At 42.9% G+C, this 20,630-nt stretch overlaps 1 pseudogene; it reads right to left on the bottom strand.

Moving 5' to 3' along the window:
• Positions 1 to 10,261: 10,261 nt before the first annotated feature.
• On the bottom strand, positions 10,262 to 10,843 carry LOC142430785 (mesencephalic astrocyte-derived neurotrophic factor pseudogene; annotated as a pseudogene).
• Positions 10,844 to 20,630: the final 9,787 nt, after the last annotated feature.

Here is a 20,630-nt window from a genome sequence, read left to right as displayed (position 1 = left end):
AATAATGCTCCACTGTCACTCCTTGATGAGTGCACTTTGGTGTCAGAGGCTTAAGTAAAACCTATGGGGACAATGTCATTGCTTTATAATGTATCAAAGGAGATGGATTCAGCTTTCAACTCTACAGGGCACTTGTAAATGCACATAATTCACATTCATGAATGCATTTCTGGTCTACATAAAGTATAAATAAGAGGAAACCTGGAGAACTTGACAGAGCCACACACCAGGATAGCTTCGCTGCTCATCTCAAATGTGGTCTTGAATCCTGATGGCTAGTGGTGGGGGTATCTCATGATCTCACGATGTGGGTTGACAACTGGTCATGACTGGTACAGATGTATCCACTTATACTCGACCCCTATAATTTCACTGACTTCCTAGATGAGTGTCTGATACAATCAGCTTCTCATGAACTAATACTGACCAATCAAGGGGGCTATTCCTCTGTCTGTGATGAGGTATAGTGATTTTTAACTGACACACTGGGGTGGGTGTGGGATAAGTCTTACTCCTTTTACTACATCATCCTCAATATTACTATATATGTAATGAGTGTGTTTTCATAAATAGTCAGCTATATCTTCCATGAAATTCTATTTTTTCTCATTTAAATAATGTATACCAAAATGTTATTTTAATAGACTTAAAGTTTTCTTATTTCCTCTCTTCACATAAAAACCAGCCCACTTGTAGATAAACAAGGGGCCATCTAGCTCAGAAGCAAAAAAGCCCACATGGAAGAAGCACACCAGCCACTGCGATCACGAGGTGCCAAAGGGACCAGGTATAAGGCATCAAGCAAAAAAAAAAAGAATATATATATACCACATTGAATGAATGGGGAAGTGCAGAGTGGAGACCCAAGGCCCAAGTGTCGGCCACTGGAGATCCCCTCATAGAGGTGTTTAGGAGAGGAGATGGGTCAGTCAGGGTGCAAGGTAGTACCGACGAAGAGCACAGCTTTCCCCCAGATCCTGGATGCTTCCTCCCCCCAACTACCACGATCCGAATTCTACCTTGCAGGGCTGGATAGGGCAGAAGTTGTACACTGGTACATATGAGGGCTGGAGGCTCAGGGAATCCAGGGTGGATGATACCTTCAGGACCAAGGGTGTGAGGGACGATGCTGGGAGAGTGTAGGGTGAGTGGGTTGGAAAGGGGGAACTGATTACAGGGATCCACATTTGACCTCCCCCCTGGGAGAGGGACGGCAGAGAAGGGGGGAAGGGAGACTCTGGATAGAGCAAGATATGACAAAATAACGATGTATAAATTACAACGGGCACATGAGGGAGGGGGGAGCGGGGAGGGAGGGGAAAAGAAAAAGAGGACCTGATGCAAAGGGCTTAAGTGGAGAGGAAATGCTTTGAGAATGATTGGGGCAGGGAATGTATGGATGTGCTTTATACAATTGATGTATGTATATGTATGGATTGTGATAAGAGTTGTTTGAGTCCCTAATAAAATGTAAAAAAAGAAAAGGGGAAAAAAAAGTAAGAAAGAAAAGAAAATGATTAGGGCAAAGAATGTACAGATGTGCTTTATACAATTGATGTATGTATAGGTATGGACTGTGATAAGAGTTGTATGAGCCCCTAATAAAACAGAGAGGGGGGAGTGGCAGGCCTGGTAGGGAATGATCAAGGGTAAGGTTGCATAGAGAAGAGGTATAGCTGTAGCCCAGGTGGTGATGAAGTATGGTAGTAGGGCAGGAGGAAAGTCAAGGGAGATGGAGGACAGAGCTAGGAGTCAAAGGGCATTCATGGAGGTCTAGACAAAGACATGTACATGCAAATATATATAGGAGGTTGGGGAAATAGATCTTTGTGTCTATATTTATAGGTCAAGTATTAAGGTGGCGGAAGGACCTTGGGCCTCTACTCAAACACTCCCTCTATGCATGAATACCTTCTTTTATTAAATTGGAACTCTATGATGCTCACTCTCCCGACACAACAGCTGGAGCCAAAATGGGTGAACCAGTAAATGTGGTGAAGAAAGCTGATGGTGCCCGGCTATCAAAAGAGATAGTGACTGGGGTCTTAAAGGCTTGAAGATAAACAAGCGGCCATCTAGCTCAGAAGCAACAAAGTCCACATGGAAGAACACACCAGCCTGTGTGATCGAGTGGTCCCAAAGGGATCAGTTACCAGGCATCAAAGAACAAAAATCATATCATTGACTGCACACCTCCATGATAGGATCGCTGAAGACAAATGGGTGCACAAGCAAATGTGGTGAAGAAAGCTGATGGTGCCCGGCTAGCAAAAGAGATAGTGTCTGGGGTCTTAAAGGCTTGAAGGTGAACAAGCGGCCATCTCGCTCAGAAACAAATAAGCCCACATGGAAGAAGCACACCGGCCAGTGCGATCACGAGGTGCCCAAGGGACCAGATATAAGGCATCATGCAAAAAAAAAAAAAAAAGATATAAGTGTGTGTATGTATGTGTATTTATGTGTATATGTATATATGTATGTGTATATATATATATTATATTAAATGAAGGGGGAAGTTCAGAGTGGAGACCCAAGGCCCAAGTGTCGGCCAATGGAGATCCCCTCATAGAGGGGCTTAGGAGAGGAGATGGGTTAATTAGGGTGTGAGGTAGTATCGATGAAGAACACAGCTTTCCCCCAGATCCTGGATGCTTCCTCCCCCCAACTACCATGATCCGAATTCTACCTTGCAGGGCTGGATAGGACAGAGGCTGTGCACTGGTACATATGAGGGTTGGAGATACAGGGAATCCAGGGTGGATGATACCTCCAGGACCAAGGGCGTGAGGGACGATGCTGGGAGAGTGGAGGGTGAGTGGGTTGGAAAGGGGGAACTGATTACAAGCATCCACATGTGACCTCTTCCCTGGGAGAGGGACAGCAGAGAAGGGGGGAAGGGAGACCCCGAATAGGGCAAGATATGACAAAATAACGAGGTATAAATTACCAAGGGCATATGAGGGGGGCGGGAAAGGGAGGGAGGGGGGGAAAAAAAGAGAACCTGATGCAAGGGGCTTAAGTGAAGAGCAAATGCCTTGAGAATGATTGGGACAGGGAATGTATGGGTGTGCTTTATACAATTGATGTATGTATATGTATGGATTGTGGTAAGAGTTGTTGGAGTCCCTAATAAAATGTAAAAGAAGAAAAGAGGAGAAAAAAATGATTAGGGCAAAGACTGTACAGATGTGCTTTATACAATTGATGTATGTATATGTATGAACTGTGAAAAGAATTGTATCAGCCCCAATAAATTGTTAAAAAAAAAAAAGAAAAATTAAAGGGTTTATTGAAGGAACAAAAAAAAAATAAAGTCTAAAAAAAATAAATAAAATAAAATAAAACAAAACAAAAAACAAAAAAATTCACTTGGATCACGGAAAAAAAAAAGCCCACAAAACGTTATATAATAAATTTGAAAAGCAAACTATTAAAAAATATAAAATATGTAAACTATTCAGAAAACATACAAAACCAAGCAATACAATCTTTAAAATATAAGTAAATATTACTTTATCACCATAAGTCTGATAGAAGCCACCAAATAAATTTAATAATTTTTCAAGATGTATGAAAGATACATTAACAAGATTAACATAAGTTGTAAATTTTAATTTAAAAAATGACATCAATGTTGTGAAAAAGATTAGTGAGAGCCCATAATATTAGGACATATCTCTACAAACTCAGATATTTTGCTAGTGTGCAGTACCTATTTTCTGGGGGGAAAAAAATCCTTCCTTGCCTGAATGGTCCTAAAACAATTCAACGGCTTAAGGCTTGAGGAAACTCAGTAACCATTGGATGTTCTTCATTTAAAGGGCAGGGCACTGGTTTCTCAGGTTTCAGCTCAAAAACGTAGGGACAAAGCATAAGGGTTGATCAAATGTAGATCAGGTTCCTGATGCTGAGCTATGAAACACCTTCTACTATCTGTCCACTCATCCCTCTATAATGTCTTGTCATGTGGAGATGACCACAACTCTCTGCCCACGTACAAGCTCTAGGCCCTCTCTGGAAACCTGCCACTCCATTTCCTCTCTGGATCCCTGCTCTTGGACTGTCTCCTCTTCTCTGAGTCAGGCACCTGCTCCTTATTCTGCAACATGAGCCATATGTGCAGTGATTCTGGGAGTCCTTGCATGCACCATCAGAGAACTGAAGTGAATTAGCATATCAAATGCCATCCGAAATCTAGTGGAGGTCTACTCAGATGGGAACAGCTATGTTCTGCTTACCTGAATCAGAAGCTATCAAACCCATGTATTTGAAAAAATGAATCAAAATTTAAAAAATGTAAATTAAAATTTGGTAAATTTCTAGAGACTGAGTATTGTTTACTGTGATAGGGAGAAACTTCTGGGGCCACTCATCAGTGGAACCCCTCTTTTTTTGGGCTTTGTCTATAAAACCCCTCCAGATTTTCACGCGAACATTCCAAATAAGCCCTGTGTTTCAGACACTGGAGGGAGGATTTTTATCATCTCGACAGATTAAGCACCAGAGAAAGGTCAATTGCATTGACTTTTCAAAGCTGAAGGTGAAATATGTCCCCTATCAACCACACACCCTATATCCTACTATCCTACCCATGAGACCTAATTGGGAGGGTATAGTGAACAGGTATTAAATATTCAAAGATAAAGAAAGGATGTACTGAAATGAAGGGAAGGAGCACGGACAGGCCAAACTATAAAATACACCACAGGCATGAAGGTCAGAGCCTTACTGTCCAGGTGCTTTAAAAGCTTCAGCCTCAATCAGAAAAACACACAGAAAACTCTCTGTTCTCCCACTTCATCACCATGTAGATTCCAGGCATAACAATCCTGCATTACAGTTTATAATCTGCTCCTCTAAGGAGAAAAACAAAACAAAACAAATGACATATAGCAAACACTACTATGGTCTAACTCTTGCCAGATTAGCATGAATCCCCACAAAACTTAGTTCTGAGAACAAGGTGAAAAATGTTTCTACTTCAAAGGAAACACTGAAAACTAAGATAAAAATTTTCATTTATCTAAACGCACCCATCTCATTTGTAGACTGATTTTCTCTGTTGCCATGCCTCAAATTTAACTCATTATTTGTATTGAAGGTTTTTAAATTTCACTTTACATTGAAAACTGAACTGAGTATTTTTCAATCCCTCAACCAATTAATATTCTTTACCAAATCGCTGTAGCTTGTCCAGTAGAAGTGTGCAGGATGCACGGGTCTGGAAATGGAGTGCTGTGTGAACCAGAGTCCTTCTTCCTAGAACAGGAGACCGTGGGACAAAATTGTCTGCAGAGCACATTGAAATCAGCAAACTAAGAGCGAGAGGACTACACTGGCTGGATGCATGGATTGTGATAAGAGTTGTATGAGGCCCCCAATAAATTGATTTTTTTAAAAAGAAGAAAATAAATATCTAGGACATAATGATGGTGACATATGTACAAATGTTCTTGATACAATTTATGTGTGGGTACAAGAACTGTAAGTGCCACAATAAAATGTTTTTTTAAAAAATAAGGCAGAGCGTTAAGAGATGATCACATTCTAATAGAGATAAGTCAGGGTTAGCAGTGAATAAAGAAAACATAAATAGCAATTAATTAATTTCAAAATATAATGAAAGGATTATGTGAAGCCAGAGGCTTCAGGAAAGTCTGCCAAGTTTAAAAGACAAAATGAAAAGTATTTATGATACCGCTAAGTAGTATCATAAAGAGCAAACTTGCCATTCTCCAAAAGAGTTGACTAGGACTAGAATTCAGATTAGGAGCACCAGGAGGAAACATGTCTTTAATATCTGTTAGGGAGAATCCAGACTGCATCACACTTGAGAATGACATGTTGTTTTGTATATGTATCATCCATTTTCACTAAAGGTCACCCATTATAGAGACTGGAACTGCCCCAATAGGGATCTCTAACCTGTAATCTTTTTGGACACAGATTGTCAGTTTAAATGTGCAAGGGACCAGCTGGTGGGTGGTACCAGCTCACCTTTCAAATAGCATCCACGATCTTGAACTTTGTGTCACCAGGTATTGCTACATCATCATTTACAAATATATACAGAAATACAGGGTTTTTTTTTTGTTTTTTAAAAAATATTTTATTAGGGGCTCATACAACTCTTATCACAATCCATACATATACATACATCAATTGTATAAAGCACATCTGCACATTCCCTGCCCCAATCATTCTCAAAGCATTTGCTTTCCACTTAAGCCCCTTGCATCAGGTCATCTTTTTTTTCCCCCTTCCTCCCCTTTCCCCCCTCCCTCATGTGCCCTTGGTAATTTATACCTCGTTATTTTGTCATATCTTGCCCTATCCGGAGTCTCCCTTCCCCCCCTTCTCTACTGTCCAACTCCCAGGGAGGAGGTTACATGTGGATCCTTGTAATCAGCTCCCCCTTTCCAACCCACTCACCCTCCACTCTCCCAGCATTGCCCATCACACCCTTGGTCCTGAAGGTACCATCCACCCTGGATTCCCTGTGCCTCCAGCCCCCATATGCACCATTGTACAACCTCTGCCCTATCCAGTCCTGCAAGGTGGAATTCTGATCATGATAGTTGGGAGGGAGGAAGCATCCAGGATCTGGGGGAAAGCTGTGTTCTTCATCGGTACTACCTCGCACCCTGACTGACCCGTTTCCTCTCCTAAACCCCTCTATGAGCGGATCTCCAGTGGCCGACACTTGGGCCTTGGGTCTCCACTCTGCACTTCCCCCTTCATTCAAAATGGTATATATATATATATATATATATATATATATATATATATACATATATATGTATGTATATATAAATATATACACACACATACATATATCTTTTTTTTTTTGCATGATGCCTTATACCTTGTCTCTTTGGCACCTCGTGATCGCACTGGCTGGTGTGCTTCTTCCATGTGGGCTTTCTTTGCTTCTGATCTAGATGGCCGCTTGTTCACCTTCAAGCCTTTAAGACCCCAGACAATATCTCTTTTGATAGCCGGGCACCATCAGCTTTCTTCGCCACATTTGCTTATGCACCCATTTGTCTTCAGCGATCCTATCATGGAGTGTGCACAAATAATATGATTTTTTGTTCTTTGATGCCTGATAACTGATCCCTTTGGGACCACTCGATCACACAGGCTGGTGTGTTCTTCCATGTGGGCTTTGTTGCTTCTGAGCTTGATGGCCGCTTGTTTATCTTCAAGCCTTTAAGACCCCAGTCACTATCTCTTTTGATAGCCGGGCACCATCAGCTTTCTTCGTCACATATATTTGTTCACCCACTTTGGCTTCAATAGTTGTGTCAGGGGAGTGAGCATCATAGAGTTCCAATTTAATAAAAGAAAGTATTTGTGCATTGAGGGAGTGTTTGAGTAGAGGCCCAAGATCCTTCCACCACCTAAATACTTAACCTATAAGTATAGGCACATAGATCTATTTCCCCATCCTCATATATATATTTGCATGTACATGTCTTTGTCTAGACCTCCATAAATGCCCTTTGACTCCTAGCTCTGTCCTCCATCTCCCTTGACTTTCCTCCTGCCCTACTACCATACTTCATCACCAGCTGGGCTACAGCTATACCTCTTCTCTATGCAACCTTACCCTTGATCATTCCCCACCAGGCCTGCCACTCCCCCCTCTCTACCATTTTGGGCCCCATGTTGTTCCCTTGTCCCTGTGTTTGTTGACAGCCCTTCCTACCCCCTTTCCCCACCCCCACCCCAAATCCCCCCCGGGACTCTCGGTCCCATTGTTTTTCCTCCAGATAGTTCATCCAGCCTGTCCGATTCAGACAGACCTGTGGAGACACTAACATTCACGAAAACAAGACAGAGGAAAACAAAGCAACAGTATACAATCAGACAACAAAACAACAAAAACAAACCACTGACAAAGAACAAAACACTTCACAAAAGAAAAGCTTGTAGTTAGTTCAGGGATCATTTGCTGGCCCTTAGGAGTGTTTTCCAGTCCAGTCTGTTGGGGCACCACGCCCTGGCCCCAAAGTCCACTTTCAGCATTCCCTGGAGACCTTGCCACTCCATTCCCTTGCTGTTCCGCTGCACTCCCCCAGTGCTTTGCCTCGGTGTGGTGGATCAGGTCAGGTGCAATTCTCACACTGTGTCTCCGGTGCTGTCCCCTGTATCGCCCTTAGTCACTGAGGGGCATCATGTCTCATAGTGGGGCCAGCCATGTTGTTCTCTCTGTGGACTGGCTGCTCTACTCAGGAACATCATCATCACGGCCTGGTGGGCCAGGCTGTGTTCCACTCTCTCCTCCTGCCCCTTCATCTGCTCCCGTGTGCCCTGATTAGATATGTCCATCTCCCGGAGCTACAGAGTCAATGTCATCCTTTGGAACAAATTCTTTTCGGGGGAGGGGCAGGAATCCACTTAATTTATGGTGCTGGGCCAAGCCTCCTAGACCTCTCCACTGGTTCCCTACTCCACGCTGGGATATTGCATTCACACCTTGCAGCACTGGGTTGAAGTCTGGTCCCACGTTCGCTGTGGAGATATAAATAATACCCTCCCCTTGGGTGGATTAGTGCCCCATGCCCCCACTCTCCTTTTCTTCCTTATATTCATCCTTTTGTTTTCCTTCCCCCCGCCTCCTCCACCATGGAGAAATACAGTTTACAAAAACTTTATTTGACATGTATAACTGTAAGCAAGGGTTTTTCCATCTCAATCATATCGTCCACCTGATCTGGGCTGAGAACAGTAACCTCTATTAACAGTTTCTGAGCCACGAGTCAGAAATTAAGGAGAACATGCTTTCTGTGATGTTCATAAAGATGACTTCATTACTTTCATTTCTCTTTTTATTTAGTACTGTTACACCTGTCTTACATTTCTATTCATGCTTTTGCAAAATGAAACACATAGATTTGAACAGATGAAAATGTTTTTGTCTATCATACTATTTATTATGCGTGTTTATTTTTTTAAATTTTAAAAAACACTTTATTAGGGGCTCATACAACTCTTATCACAATCCATGCATATACATATATCAATTGTATAAAGCACTTCTGTACATTCATCATTTTCAAAGCATTTGCTCTCCACTTAAGCCCTTTGCATCACGTCCTCTTTTTTCCCCTCCCTCCCCGCTCCCGCCTCCTTCATGAACCCTTGATAATTTATAGATTATAATTTTGTCATATCTTGCCCTTTCCGGCTCTCCCTTCCCCCCTTCTCTGTTGTCCATCCCCAAGGGAGGAGGTCACATGTAGATCCTTGTAATCAGTTCCCCCTTTCCAAACCACTCACCCTCTACTGTCCCAGTATCGCCCGTCACCCCCTGGTTCTGAAGGTATCATCTACCCTGGATTCCCTGTGCCTCCAGCTCCTATAAGCACCAGTGTACAACCTCTGCTCTATCCAGACTTGCAAGGTAGAATTCGGATCATGGTAGTTGGTGGGGAGGAAGCATCCAGGATCTGGGGGAAAGCTGTATTCTTCATCCGTGCTACATCGCACCCTGACTGACTCATCTCCTCGCCTAGACCCCTCTGTGAGCCGGTCTCCAGTGGCCGACAAATGGGCTTTGGGTCTCCACTCTGCACTTCCCCTTTAATTCACTATGATAAGGTGTTTTGTTTTCTTTTTATGATGCCTTATCCCTGATCTCTTTGGCACATCGTGATCGCACAGGCTGGTGTGCTTCTTCCATGTGGGCTTTGTTGCTTCTGAGCAAGATGGCTGCTTGGTCACCTTCAAGCCTTTAAGACCCCAGACATTATCTCTTTTGATAGCCGGGCACCATCAGCTTTGTTCACCACTTTTGCTCATGCACCCGTTTGTCCTTTGCGATCGTAACATGGAGGTGTGCATCCAATGATATGATTTTTTGTTCTTTGATGCCTGATAACTGATCCCTTTGGGACCACGTAATCACAGAGGCTGGTGTGTTCTTCCATGTGGGCTTTGTTGCTTCTGAGCTAGATGGCCGCTTGTTTATCTCAAGCTTTAAAACCCCAGACACTATCTCTTTTGATAGCTGGGCACCATCAGCTTTCTTCACCCCATTTACTTTTTTTTTTTAATTTTCCAAGAACTAGAATTTTTTTTCCTTTAATAATAATATCCCAGACACTTTCCATCCTAGAGTAAACCAGCAAAAACGAAGTGAACCCCTCTGGTGAGCACTGTCGAGCCAGGAGCTCCAGCCCCAGCTGCAGGCTTCACACCCACTTGAGGAGGAGCTCCCCCCGCATACAGAATAAATTACAAAAAGGTCAGGTGGGTAAAGACAGGGACTGCTTCTCCCTCCAGGGCAGCAGGGGTCCCCAACTACAAATCAGTCCATGAACTGGCTGCCTTGGGCGGGTATTTCGGCATCAGTTCGTGAATCTTCCGGATGTAGTTGGACTTCTCGGCACAGCCTTTGCACGTCTCCACCCAGTCGTCCAGTACTTCTTCAGCTCTTTCACACGGAACTTCTTCAGGTCCACGCTGCTCAGGTCAATCTGCTTGTCGTACTTGAGCTCACAGATCTGGCCATCCTTCTTCTTTAGCTTCTTGCAGATCTTCTCCACGGGGATGTGATGGGCGAAGGGCTTCGACACCTCGTTGATGATCTTGGTGGTCGCATCATGTGGCCCCAATGTAGTAGCACAAGCGATTCTCTTTCTCCCGGGCCTCCCGGCAGGAGCAGGTAAGTTCTTTTTCAATAGTGGCTGGGGAGAACATGACATCTCTGTCCTTCAGGCCCTGGTAGAACCTTCCCAGAAAAGAAATGCACACTGCATTCGCCCGGCCGCAGTGCCCGGCCGCCCGGCAGCACGCTCAGAGCCAGAGCCACCGCCAGCCAGTGCGTGGCCCACATCCTCCTCCTCCATCGCCGCCACTGCCGCCAGCGCCACGGGACTCCACCCCATTTACTTTTCACCCGCTTTGGCTTCAACAGTTGTGTCAGGAGGGTGAGCATCATAGAATGCCAATTGAATAGAAGAAAATATTCATGCGTTGAGGGAGTGCTAGAGTAGAGGCCCAAGGTCCTTCCGCCACCTTAATACTAAACCTATAAATATAGACACATAGCTCTATTTCCCCATCCTCATATATATATTTGCATGTACATGTCTTTGTCTAGACCTCTATAAATGCTCTTTGCCTCCTAGCTCTTTTCTCTATTTCCCTTGACTTTCCTCCTGCCCCACTATCATGCTCTGTCCCGACCTGGGTTACAGCTATACCTTTTCTTTACATAACCTTACCCTTGATCATTCCCTACCAGGCCTGCAACTCCCCCCTCACCACCAATTTGGACCCCATGTTGTTCCCTTGTCCCTGGGTTTGTTAACACCACTTCCTTACCCTCCCCCCTGCCCACCTCCCCCTATCCCAAGTCCCCCCGGAACTGTCAGTCCCGTTGTTTTTCCTCCAGCTAGTTCATCCAGCATGTCTTATTTAGACAGACCTGTGGAGATAATAAAATGCACAAAAACAAGACAGAGGAAAACAAAGCAACAGTATACAACCAGACAACAAAACAGCAACAGCAAACCACTGACAAAGAAAAAAAACAAAACACATCACGAAAGAAAAGCTTGTAGTTAATTCAAGGATCATTTGTTGGCCTTTAGAAAAGTGTTTAGTAAGAGAACATGTGTTCACAATCTATTGAAAAACAGAGTTGTTGTTCCTAGTTTGAAAACAAATAAGAAATTACCTTTGCCATGTTCACACTCAAAATCCAACATTCATTATAAAATACATAATTAATAGAAAATGTAGACAAGAGTCTTGAATGACTTCAGGGTATTTAATAAAATTCCCAGAAAAGGATAGAAGCATTGGTCTTAAACAGAATGGGAAGTTGTCTCACATGTGAATGTCAGTAGGTTGAGAAATAACCACTTCAATATTATAAATAGGCTAAATATATCCCAAGCATCTATATGTATGGTAAGAGGGAAAATAAAATAATAATCTAGGTTTTCTATATAAGAATCAATCAAGAGTGTACCAGGCCTAAGAGTGACCTGCCATTTTGTCAAACTACAGTGGACACAATAGATCATGGAACCCATTGCTTATATTATGCAGAGATATCAAGCCAAAAGAGGATCTCCCACTTAAATTAGGAGCACAAGAAATAGTCTATCATCTCTAAAGGAGAATTTTCCAATTAGAACACTGAAATGGCAATGGTGAACCTTCCTTGAAATGCACAATGGTTAATATATTTCTGCACAACATACCTGCCTTTCTCCTTCCCTCAGGATCATAATCTTCCAAAAGTTGTGGAAAAAAAGAAATCTGGTTATATTTTAATTACATTTCTCAGTGAACTATTTGAAACTCAATTGTCTTCTTTTCATAGATTAAAAGTTCTTCTCTCTTCCCCGGCGTCCTCGGAATGGTATGATTTACCTTTAGAATAGAGAGCCAAGAGGTCATTTCCTGACAATATTCAAAAAAATTAACATTTTCTTTTCTATCATTTTTCAGCCAGTAATTAATACACATTTCCTCCTGTCATCATTGAAATCCAAGGAAAATATAGAGATAATAGTGTATAAGTTTATTAAATCAACAAAAGTATATTGGCTTAATTCTGGATAATTACATGTTACTACTGAAAATGTTCTCTGAAGGAGATCAATTTAATAATAATAATAATGAAAAGACACCATTCCTTGCAGGTATAGGGCAGCTATGGGTGTGCCTCATTGAATAACAGCTACTATCATTACAACATTTCTGAACAATGCCAAGTACAAGAATTTAAAAATAATTACTAAACAATCCTATTTAATAAGTAGTCTACTTAAATCAGACTATAAAGTACTGTTCACTTTGGATGAGGAAAGGTAAATAATTTCGAACAAAAGCTTCCTCTGCAATTATTGTATTAGAAATAATTAATATGCAAAATACAGATAGGTCCTAGTAAATAGCAAAATATTTCCAAAACAACGTTTTATAATAAAAATAAGGGAGAGGTGGGCGCATTTAATATAAATACTTAATACATAGTGTGATAGAATTCTAATAATGCTGGCTTCAAGGAATAACATACTTTATTGAATGAGAATTTTTTTTAATTAGGGATCGGTTCTTCAGTTATTTAAACTGTTCTACTTGAAGACCAAAAACGTGTGGTTGAATATACAAAATAGCTATCAACACAGGTCATTTTAAAGAGCAAAACACGCATCAAATGAGATTTCTGCAGTTACATTCTCACTGCAGGATCCTGTAGAATATTCACCTATTTCCAGCTTTGGGTTAAAATATCTACAAGACTGTGGTCTTCGCGGCCTTGTTCCATCTGCCAGCTCTTTCCGATCCTCAGGAGATAGTAGATGATACTGCATTCCATTCATCACCATCTTAAGGCGGTCAGGACTGTCTTGAATGAGGGGTTCAGCTGGGACGGTTTTACATCAGAAATCCTTCCAGGTGAGAGGAAATCTGATGTTAGCGAGGACATCCACCAAAGAAGTCTGGCGATTTGGTACATCATGTCTCAGCCCCCTGACGGCAGCATCATAAACCTGCTCCTCTGCGCTCACGGTCAGGGGGTCCTGGTTGAGGAGACATGTTACTCGCTGAGCATCAAGCTGTAGAAACACCTCAGTTTTGGAAATGTCTGTGAAATGCTGGTGAATAAAGGCGTCTGCAGTGGCTTTCAACTCAGGACAGTCTAGATGCGCTGCTAAAACGCTTAGACTGAGACAGTTTGAAGTATCCACTTGCCCGTTCAAAAAATCAACATACGTTCTTCACAGGCTGAATCTGGTACTGGTTTGCGGTGTCCAACAGAGACTGCACGTTGTTGCTATTCACAGACATCCTAGCAGTGTAAGCACATTCCACCAGGTGTTCAATAATGTCAGGTCGGCGTCTTTGTGTTCTACATCAAAGGACTTTGAATCGAGCGTGTCAGTTGTGAACATGACGTTGAAAACCCGGCTGGCTGCAGCCAGGACCACACGATGAGCAGAGATCTCTCTTTCCTGGACAACGAAAATCACATCACACAAAGTTCTCCATCTTCACATGTCATTCCTGACCGCCATGGATCCCGCCAACAATTTCGCTCCTTCCCAATTGGCAGGTTTCTTCTCAGTCTTTCTCTCGCTTCTCTGCGTCATCCTGAAGGCTGACATCCTCCCAGAGCTTGCCTCTCGTCCTGGGCTCCCTGGGCTTGGTGAGGGCTGAGGGCTGAGGTTGCTTGTGTTGGCGAACGCTGAGGGCGGGCTAACTTTTGAGCTGGCGGCAGCTCAGCAGCTGCTGAAACACCAGGCCTGCCTGTGCGGCCCTGGCAGCAGCTCCAGGGCAGCTCCACTGCGTCCTGGGCAGAGACAGAGCTAGGCAGCAGACGAGCCTGGGTATCCCAAAACAAGGCATTTTTTTTTGTAGGGAAGAAAAAAGACTTCCAAAGAAAGAAATAAAAATTCCTCTATCCATAAAACAGATGCTTTTATGCATAAATGATTCTAAATATATCATAAATATTATAGCTGATAAACAGAAAAATGTTGTCAGCTAAATTTCAGCAGACTATATTAACTTGGTACTTCAATCCCTACACATTCAGTGCTAATCACCATCTCCCAAACCATTAATGCTTATACGTTAATGTGCTGAGTATGATTACAACACACTGATAACCAGCTGAAAAGCCACTCATCCTCCAGAACTTCCACTAACACCCTGAGCATCGCCTGGTGCCTCAACAAAGTTAACATGTGCTTAACAAATCCAATGACCATGCCACTAAATCTAACCTAATGCATTCATTCCAATTCTTTGAATCAGTGTCTATCAACTTAATCCTAAACTTATTACCCTAAATCTCAAATTCAGAAACTACCCCCGAAAACTCTAATCTTTATCAGTATCTCTACATCATTATACCTTGAAATATATACTCCTAATCAACTCAAAACATAATCTGTTAGGCAGAAACGTTCTAAACATAATGACCTTTAATGTGTCCACCAATAACTGAATCTCAATTCATCACAATGAACTCCTAATTCTATCCCTTGATTCCTATTCTTGAACCAGGAACATTGGCTAATCTCAGGAACTTGATTCTGATCTTAAGTACCTACTCTGTCTCTAGCACACTAAAACCCTAAGATAAGCACCAAACCTAACACATCGAAAAAACTCATGCTGCTAATTGTGTGTATGGATCTGTCTCCTCTCCCAGATTTAACCTAAATGTAAGAGACTGTGAGAGGTAGACATGCAAAATTAGAAAACACCAACACATCCTCTGTTTTTAGTTAACTTTTGCAAATGGTTCATGAAATTTGGCAAAATGAAGGAACATATAAATGTTTAAATATGACAAAAAGCATTATGACCAAGATCTATCCCAGGACTCTTGTGGTCCTCTGCTCCACTGTGTCCTGCACTCAAGGAGCCTTCTCTGCTATTAGACATATGCAGGGATGTTTTACCCAATAACCAAGGTGACCAAGAGCTCAATTGTACTTACTCACTAATTTGTAGGTCACAATGTATCCTGGTTTCTCCCTCAAAGATGTCGTGAAACCGTGTTTAATGAAACAAATAAATGACTGATTATTCTACCTTTGACTCCCTCCATTCCCTCTTTCCCAGGGACCCTCATGTCACTGGAGATGGAGGTCATATCAAATTAAAAGTACTTATATTGGAACCATGATCTCCATATTTCATAACATTGGACTTTTCCCCCAGATTTAAGGGCTCTGAGGAAGATGTAGTACACTCTTCTAACCCTAAAATATTTGGGTCGGTGACTACTTGAGTTTCCAGTAAACCAACCAGTTAACCTCACAAGACATACTTCAAGTAGGAGCTGCAGCTTCACCCTTAAGTGTAAAGATGTTATTCCCAGGGACATACTGAGGTTCCAGTGCCAGGAACTCCCTCAAAGCACACACTGGGCTCTCCACTCATGGAGAAGTATGTCCTCAAAGAGTCACTCATGATAACAACAGTAGGCCAACCCCATGCTGACTTAATCGGTTAAATCCTGACCAGGCACCCTGGGCGTGTGGATATCTAAATATATCCTGGAGTGAAAGTGAGGCCCGGATGTGGACAAATCAGCAACTAAGAAGCCATTAGTGAAAGTTTCAGAGCCAGCGTGTTAGCACAGGATGAATATCGTTGAGCTCAAACCCAGGGACTTCCTCCCTGAGCCTGTCTTACATGCCTACTGGCTGAGGGTACCTGGTGTGGAATAGGTCCCCATGCCCGGTCCCAGGTATTTTTTTTTAATTTTAACAATTTATTAGGGGCTCATACAATTCTTATCACAGTTCATACATATACATACATCAATTGTATAAAGCACATCTGTACAGTCTTTGCCCTAATCATTTTTTCTCCTCTTTTCTTTTTTTACATTTTATTAGGGACTCATACAACTCTTATCACCATCTATACATATACATACATCAATTGTATAAAGCACATCCACACATTCCCTGCCCCAATCATTCTCAAGGCATTTGCTCTCCACTTAAGCCCCTTGCATCAGGTCATCTTTCTTTTTCCCCTTCCTCCCCTTTCCCCCCTCCCTCATGTGCCCTTGGTAATTTATACCTCGTTATTTTGTCATACCTTGCCCTATCCGGAGTCTCCCTTCTCCCCTTCTCTGCTGTCCCTCTCCCAGGGAAGAGGTCACATATGGATCCTTGTAATCAGTTCCCCCTTTCCAACCCACTCACCCTTCACTCTCCCAGCATCGTCCCTCACACCCTTGGTCCTGAAGGTATCATCCACCCTGGATTCCCTGTGCCTCCAGCCCTCATATGTACCAGTGTACAGCCTCTGTCCTATCCAGGCCTGCAAGGTAGAATTCAGATCATGGTAGTTGGGGGGAGGAAGCATCCAGGATCTGGGGGAAAGCTGTGTTCTTCATCGGTACTACCTCGCACCCTAATTAACCCATCTCCTCTCCTAAACCCCTCTATGAGGGGATCTCCATTGGCCGACACTTGGGCCTTGGGTCTCCACTCTGCACTTCCCCCTTCATTTAATATGGTATATATATACATATACATATACACATATATACACATACATACACACACTTATATCGTTGGGTTGTTTTTTTTTTTGCATGATGCCTTATACCTCGTCCCTTGGCACCTCGTGATCGCACTAGCCGGTGTGCTTCTTCCATGTGGGATTTTTTTTGCTTCTGAGCTTGATGGCCACTTGTTCACCTTCAAGCCTTTAAGACCCCAGCAGCCAGTCCACAGAGAGAACAACATGGCTGGCCCCACTATGAGACATGATGCCCCTCAGTGACTAAGAGTGATACAGGGGACAGCACCGGAGACACAGTGTGGGAATTGCACCTGACCTGATCCCACCACACCGAGGCAAATCACTGGGGGAGTGCAGCGGAACAGCAAGGGAATGGAGTGGCAAGGTCCCTAGGGAATGCTGAAAGTGGACTTTGGGGCCAGGGCGTGGTGCCCCAACAGACTGGACTGGAAAACGTTCCTAAGGGCCAGCAAACGATCCCTGAACTAACTATAAGCTTTTCTCTTGTGAACTGTTTTGTTCTGTTCTTTTTCAGTGGTTTGTTTTTGTTTTTTTGTTGTCTGGTTGTATACTGTTGCTTTGTTTTCCTCTGTCTTGTTTTCGTGCATGTTAGTGACTCCACAGGTCTGTGTGAATAGGACAGGCTGGATAAACTATCTGGAGGAAAAACAACGGGACCGACAGTTCCGGGGGGACTTGGGGTGGGGGGTAAGGAAGTGGTGTTAACAAACTCAGGGACAAGGGAAAAACATGGGACCCCAAATGGTAGAGAAGGGGGAGTGGCTGGCATGGTGGGAAATGATCAAGGGTAAGGTTGCTTAGAGAAGAGGTATACTCTAGCCCAGGTGGCGATGAAGCATGGTAGTAGGGTACGAGGAAAGTCAAGGGAGATGGAGGAAAGAGCTAGGAGTCAAAGGGCATTCATGGAGGTCTAGACAAAGACATGTACATGCAAATATATATAGGAGGATGGGGAAATAGATCTATGTGTCTATATTTATAGGTCCCAGGTATTTTTACCTTCCAGGAAGCGCAAAACATCCAAGCAAGGATGACTCACTCTCTTTCCACACAGCACAGCCTAATCTGAAATCCACATCTGTCCCAATTCCAGCACCTTGAATTATCTGCATCCAGGTTCACCTGGATCCTTAGCAGGAGCTGGGAAATAAAGGAGGCAAGGCGAGGGACTGATTAAAGGGTAATCACCTGTAATACTTCAGCATCATTATTAAATCGACATAATTTATACACCAGGAGCCTTCCTTATTGGAATCTCCATCCTTTGGTGAGTCCAGAAAATCAGGGGTTCTCAACCTTGCTAAGGCCACGATTCTTTAATACAGTGTCTCATATTGTGGTGATGCCCAAACATAAAATTCTTTTCTTTTTCTTTTTAACATTTCATGAGGGGCTCATACAACTCTTATCACAATCCATACATATACATATATAAATTGTATAAAGCACATCTGTACATTCTTTTCCCTAATCATTTTCAAAGCATTTGCTCTCCACTTAAGCCCTTTGTATCAGGTCCTTTATCCCCCCTCGCTCCCCACTCCCCCCTCCCTCATGAGCCCTTGATAATTTATAGATTGTTATTTTGTCATATCTTGCCCTATCCGGAGTCTCCCATTGCCTGCTGTCCATGTCCCAGGGAGTAGGTCACATGTAGATCCTTGTAATCGGTTCCCTCTTTCCAACCCACTCACCCTCTACTCTCCCAGTATTGCCCCTCACACCCCTGGTCCTGAGGGTATCATCCGCCCTGGATTCCCTGTGCCTCCAACTCCTATATGCACCAGTGTACAACCTCTGCTCTATCCAGACTTGCAAGGTAGAATTCGGATCATTGTAGTTGGGGGGAGGAAGCATCCAGGATCTGGGAGAAAGCTTTATTCTTCATCGGTACTATATCGCACCCTGACTGACTCATCTCCTCCCCTAAACCCCTCTGTGAAGGGATCTCCAGTGGCCGACAAATGGGCTTTGGGTCTCCACTCTGCACTTCCCCCTTCATTCACTATGATATATATGTTTTGGATGATGCCTTATACCTGGTCCTTTTGGCACCTCGTGATCACACAGGCTGGTGTGCTTCTTCCATGTGGGCTTTGTTGCTTCTGAGCTAGATGGCCGCTTGTTCACCTTCAAGCCTTTAAGACCCCAGACACTATCTCTTTTGATAGCCGGGCACCATCAGCTTTCTTCACCACATTTGCTTATGCACCCGTTTGTCTTCTGTGATGGTATCATGGAGGTGTGCAACCAATGATATGATTTTTTGTTCTTTGATGCCTGATAACTGGTCCCTCATAAAATTATTTTCATTGCTACTTCATAACTATAATTTTGCTACTGTTATGCATCAGAGAAACATGTGAAAGGGTTGTTCAACCTCTAAAGGGGTCGCGACCCACATGTTGAGAACTTCTGGTCCAGATGAAGGCAGAATAAACCCGGGGTGGATTGGGTGAAGTTGCTGTGGGAGATGTTCTTAGGAAACACTTGGCACCTCTGGGAATGCCTTGAACACACAGACACACATGCACCCAGGTGAACACATGAAAATATTAGCAAACAAGAACCTAAAATTTACCCAGAGATAATTCAAAACCAAGTGAAGTAAGAGATCATGTATAATATTTAACTTACAATAAAGGCTCACCCAAAACCCAGAGCTTAGCATCGTGATCTGTGTGTTTGTTGCATTTATAAAATGTAATACTTGGTGACACTTTTTTCCCAGTTAATCTCATTTATCAAACAAGGTTTTTCAACAGTAAATAAAATCTTGTCAAACTTCATTGTGCATTGTTCAACCATAACCACTCCTTAAATATTATAAATTCTCTCTCTCTCTCTCTCTCTCTCTCTCTCTCTCTCTCTCTCTCTCTCTCTCTCTCTCTCTCTCTCACCTCTCTCTGTTTCTCCTTTCAGTGTAGACTGCTTAAATTTTTTCACATTTGTTATTTTTGAATACTAAGGAGGCACTACACCATCAACACAGGGCATACTTACAAATGAAAGCAAATTAATTATAAAGATTGTTTAGCTTAATTATGTCTTCTTAATTATGTGTGTCTTATTTGGAGATAAATAGAATGAATGGGATTAACAATGAATGGTAATTTTTTATCACCATTATTTGCAAAAATCTGCCTGGGCACACAGAGAAGATAGTAAGGCCAACATCAGCTTGAGAAATGATGTCGACTCGCTGGAGAGTACATCGTCAGAGGACCATACTGGGGATACATGGTGTGGAGTGAGCCTGGTCTGACACCCACCTCCCTCCACAGTGGAGTGAACCAATAAGGGAACAGAACAGGTCAGCAATGGGAGCGAACCCGAGCCATAAAGCCCCTGAGGAGCCACAAAAGTAGACTTCAGGCTAGAAGGAGAAGTTCCCCAATCCCCCCAGGACCGGCGGGGAGAGAGTCATAAAGGTCAGCGGACAGACCTAGGATTATGTATGTTTTTAGGTTTGGGGATGTTTATTTTTTTGTTAGTTTTTCCACCCTTTTAAATACAATCTATTCTTTTTGTTTTGTTTTGGCTTTTGTTGTTTTGCCTACCCATATAGGTTCTGGAGGGCCTTG

This window comes from Tenrec ecaudatus, chromosome 17 (genome assembly GCF_050624435.1).
Source record: "Tenrec ecaudatus isolate mTenEca1 chromosome 17, mTenEca1.hap1, whole genome shotgun sequence".
Taxonomy (NCBI): Eukaryota; Metazoa; Chordata; class Mammalia; order Afrosoricida; family Tenrecidae; genus Tenrec; species Tenrec ecaudatus.
This window is presented reverse-complemented; position numbering and strand designations above follow the sequence as displayed.